This window comes from Gavialis gangeticus, unplaced genomic scaffold (genome assembly GCF_001723915.1).
Source record: "Gavialis gangeticus isolate Ggan-Ray unplaced genomic scaffold, GavGan_comp1, whole genome shotgun sequence".
NCBI lineage: Eukaryota > Metazoa > Chordata > Crocodylia > Gavialidae > Gavialis > Gavialis gangeticus.
In genome coordinates this window covers 93,666,157-93,671,270 of record NW_017729031.1, presented here as the reverse complement: position 1 = coordinate 93,671,270, position 5,114 = coordinate 93,666,157, and positions in this window count along the sequence as shown.

Here is a 5,114-nt window from a genome sequence, read left to right as displayed (position 1 = left end):
ATCCAGTTCTGGGCGCCGCACTTCAAGAGGGATGTGGACAACATGGAGAGGGTCCAGAGGAGGGCCACTCACATGATCAGGGTGCAGCAGGGCAGGCCCTATGAGGAGAGGCTACGGGACCTTAACCTGTTCAGCCTCCACAAGAGAAGGCTGAGGGGGGATCTAGTGGCCTGTTACAAACTAGTCAGAGGGAACCAGCAGGCACTGGGGGAGTCCCTGTTCCCCCAAGCACTACCAGGAGTGACTAGAAATAACGGTCACAAGCTGGCAGAGGGTAAATTCAGATTAGACATCAGGAGGTGCTACTTCACGGTCAGGGCATCTAGGATCTGGAACCAACTTCCAAGTGAAAGGGTGCTGGCTCCTACCCTGGGGGTCTTTAAGAGGAGGCTAGACAATCACCTTGCTGGGGTTGGTTGACCCCAGTACTCTTTCCTGCCAGGGCAGGGGGTCGGACTTGATGATCTGCTCAGGTCCCTTCCAACCCTGCTAACTATGAAACTATGAAACATGGGTGAGTGTTGTGGTGGGAGAAGGGATGAATGGGGTTTTTACAGGGAGACCCATACTCACTATTAATATCCTTCCTTTTAGTAGCTACATAATCGTCTTCAAATATATCATTAGCTGTGGAACCCAGCACTTGCTTTAGATCCTTGAATGTAGTGGAGGGAACGCTTTGCGCAGCTGAGGAGCATTGTGCAAGTATCTTAACCAAGCTTAGTGCTTCCCCGGTACTGAAAGCATGTTGCACTTGTCTGTCCTGAGGGCTGCTCTGACTTGCACTGGTTATAAAAAAGACAGTCCAGCATCAGGGAATCAGCAGAGATGTATAGATGTCTGGGTGTCCTGGCATAACTTCTGTACTGCATAGAAAGAGGTTTAGCCACTGCAAGTGTTCTGCATCAGAAAAGGAAACCCTCTGGGATCCAGTTAAAAACCTACTTAAAAGTGGCTTACTTCCCTGCTCAGCCAAGCTTACTATCCTTGTAATGGTCCTGGCTACCCGTGGTTATGTACAGAGCAGAATCTAGGTCATAGCAACACAGCAGAGGTGCTCTTGGCCTTAGTAGTACGTTCCATAATGAATTTTACATATTGCTTATAGGCTTCATAGCATGGAGATGGATGGACTTTGCCACTGAATACTACTCAAGGTGTGGCTAAATTGGGGCATTCTCCAGATGCTCAAATCAATTCCCTTCCTGGCCAACAGCGTGCACTGTTGAATGTCAATTAGCTAGAAGGAGAAGCAGCTATTTTGAATTTTCCAGGCTGGATGCATCTTGACATAAATTATTCTTTGATGCCATTATGAGTTAAAATAAATACTGAGCTATCTTTTGAATCTCCCTGCCAAACAACGGGGGATTGTTCCTTGCACTAGGGTCTCGGCCACTTTATCCAGTGAAGCATGAGGCCTAAACCACTTTCTGAAGGAGAGCGGTAGACTCCAAGAGATCGTAGTCTATGTGCTGTGGTTTTTTTTGTAACTGTTTCCTGCTATTGTACCCCTGGTTTTCATCACTTTCCTCATAGTTCTTGCTCTTTACTTGCAGTAGGCAGCCACATTCTCTTTGCTTTCCTGTATATTTGCGTTTCATGCTGATGTGGCCTCTGTGGAAATTGGTACATATTTTCTCTAACTTCAATCCTAAGGGGTCAGTTGTGGGCAAGACAGTAAATGCCCCCCAAAGCCATAATAGAAAGGCTACCACCCCCTTCAGATATACAGATAGCAACCCAATATTAAAATATTGCTGCATTGTCATGCAGGCTTGTTTGTTAACTATGTTACCCTTGGCTCCATTTGCTTTCCAGGTATCTCTTGCTTGTAGGGTATCTGAGTTTGTAATAATTTCCCCCTATTTTTCCTATGCTATAATTTTTACAGGCTGAATTTCATGTTTCCTGTGATTTATTTTTGTGCTCTGAATGCCTTTTTATGGTTTCTGTGGTATATGCAATAACACCCGCCCCCCCAAAACCCCAGTTAAATATCTATATATTTTTACGCATGCTCTTAACTGCATTTTCCAAAGCATTGACTAATACAGGATCTATACTGGATTGTTACCATACTAGTAGCTCTTTGTTTTGCTGTTGTTTTATCATTTACTCTTTATCTGCAGTCCTCAGGATACTTTTCAACCTGTGTGATGTTGCAGTTGCAAGGCAGTTCCAACTAATCCAGTGAATCCAGGATCTGTTCAGGGAGGCTTTGGACTAAATGGGCATTTTTGCATATACTTCAGGAGTAGAGGGCAGAGTCAGGGGGGGTGCTTTCATTAGAGCAGCTCTGAGGTCCGCTGTAAATAAAGCACCCAAAGCGTCTTGTGTATCAGTGTCCCCACACTTAAAAATGGTGGCAGGGGTGCTTTAACTAAAGCTTGTTCAACGAGCTTTTGTTAAAGCACCCCCACTGCCACTTTTAAGCGTGGGGACACTGATGCACAAGATGCTGGTGTCTGCTGGAGCACAGTAATTGCTACACTCCAGCAGACTCAATTAACTGAGTCTCTGCTCTGACGTGCTGTAATTACAGCGTGTTGGAGCAGCATCACTGCTTGTGTATAGGCGCCCAATGACCCTAGGGGTCTCTTTCAATCGTCTGTTTCAAATGGTTGTAAATATTTGATGTTTCCTCCTGAATACATATTCCAGTGTTCTATGAGACTTGAACAGGTGAGAGTGTTTTTTCTCTTGGTATATATCCGATGATTAAGAGGCATGGCAGCACTCTATAATGTATGCTATTCAGAATCAAGGGAGCTTCCTCTCTCACAGGGAGATGGTTCTTGCTCCATCTGTGACAACCTCTGTTATGCCATCCACATCGCTGTAGAGCAAAAGAACAGTTTCCAGTCTCCAGAGTTTGCGACCAAAAGGCCAGACAGGATATAACCATCCTGAGTCTTCAAATGTGTTTTACATAAGGGGAAACCTCTGGTAGTATCTGTAGTGTAAGTGACAGGCAATTTATTCTGTCACCCGCTGAGGGAATTGTACATAGGGTTTACAGGCTTTTCCTTGCTTGTTACCAAACACTGCATAGCTTTCGCTGAGACACTTAAATGCATATTCAAGGCTGGCTGAGCAGCTTAGGCATGCAGGAATAAAACACTGCCACTCAAAGCAGCGGGGAAAGATCTAGCAGGCTCAAGGGCTAGATGGTGCCTATCAAATGCACTGGGGTTGGGACAGAAGTGTTCTGCCTCAGCATGATGCTTCTCTAAGGATGTGGAGAATCCCACTTGCTGTACTGCTCTTTGGTGAGTAAGCAGCTCCGATGTGGAGGGCACAGCCGTAACCTTGCTTCAGTCCCACCCTCGGGGGCAAGCATGGAGCAGTTTTTGCATTCAGGTGCAAGTTCTATAGTTTCCTGAGAGTAGGATGAGCTGCAGTGTGAACTAGTACAAGGCAGTGAATGACGAGTTCATTGTACCCTGGTGCCTCGTTCAGTAAACCTAGCTTGTGGTTGGAAATGTTAATAGACCTTGAACTGTACTTGCTGAACTAGGTGTTTGAGAGACGTCCTGGAGCAAGGACATCACCAGCTCAAGAGTAAATACAGAGCGAGCCTGGAAGTTCTTTTGTTCCTACACTCTGCAGTGGAACTGGTTGAAAAACTGCCACATTCGTACAAACTTGATTTTTTTTTTTTCCGGTTGAAAATAAGGAAACAAAGGTCTTGATTTTTTGCATGTCAATTTTTCAGCCATCTGTCTTTGGTACTCTGCTAATGTTTATCCAGGCAAGCTGCAAAGAACACATTTTGTCAGGCTGACAAGAATAGCAGGAGTTATAACAAACAGGAGTTTTAGGAGAGACACCCTCACACGTCAGGGTATAAGCCAACCTAGGTTAATAAGCTAATTTTCTCTTGGCAGATGCAAAGTGCTCTAATTCCAATATATTCTCAATACCCATTTAGCTTTTCCTCTTGTGCAATGTTGAAATGTGTCACAGAGCTGTCACAATTGGCCCCTTTCAGGGAAAGCTCTGCCTCAAGTCTCTTACATCCCACCCCGCCTCCCCATAAAACCCCCAAACTTGTCCCGTTTCCTTTCTTGGAAGGACCTTTCCTCCCAACCCCTACACCCCTCCCAAAGCCAGCCTTGGCATGACTTCTTGAGAGGTAAGTCTCTGGCTTTGAGACCCTGGCTGTTCTCTGGTCCTGGCTTCCTTGTGGTCTGTAGCACCCCGACCTCACAGAGATCCCTCTTTTTTCAGCTCTCAAGGTGGGGGGCATGAACCGCCACAGTTACAGCCAACAGAGCGCTAAACAGCAAGCACCCTACCATCAATGTGATTGTTCCCTTGTGTTCCCTCAGTGCTCCCTAGGACTCCAGGTTTCACTCCCCTGAAGCTCTCCCAGAGCCTCTTCTTTTAATTCCCCTTACAGTAGGCCACCTCAGCAACAAGTGAACAAACCCATAGTAGTTAACCAGGGGACTAGCACTCCCCCAATAAAATAAAACATTATGGCTATTTATTTATACACGCTTCAGGAGGGGGAGGGGTTATTTTAAATAGAGTGTCTCTAATTAATTGAGTCTGCTCCGACGTACTCTAATTGCAGCACATCAGCAGCCTCACTGCATGTGTATAGGCACCCTGTGTTACCAGAAATCGATTGGAGAGCAGCTTCTGGGGCCTGTAGCTAGGCGCAGGTTATCTTCCTGCGGGGTGAAAAATTGAGTCTATATGTCCCATTATGAAACTACAGCAAAAGATGCTCAAACTGAGTCCTCCAGGGTGTTCCCCACAAGAACCCCAAACTAGAACTCAGTCCACTTAGCCTCTTTGGTGACAGCAAAATGCTCATTCCCACTGCAATACTTTTATTCTTTGCAAATTCTTCAGCTGTCCTATTGACAGCCCTCCATTAAAGCAACAGCACTGTATTGCCACATTTGTCTCATGTCAAAAAGCCAAGCTGTATCTTTATGCTGTTAAGTGAATCCAAAGTAATTTCATAGATGTGACTTCTGTGTAACTGGAAGCAGAACTGTGGCTCCAGGAGCCTTTGTATTTTTGATTTCTTTGCAAATGTGGATCTTGAGGTTTTTGCAGTGTAAGCAGTTAGCACTGAAAGATGGTGTTCCTAGTTG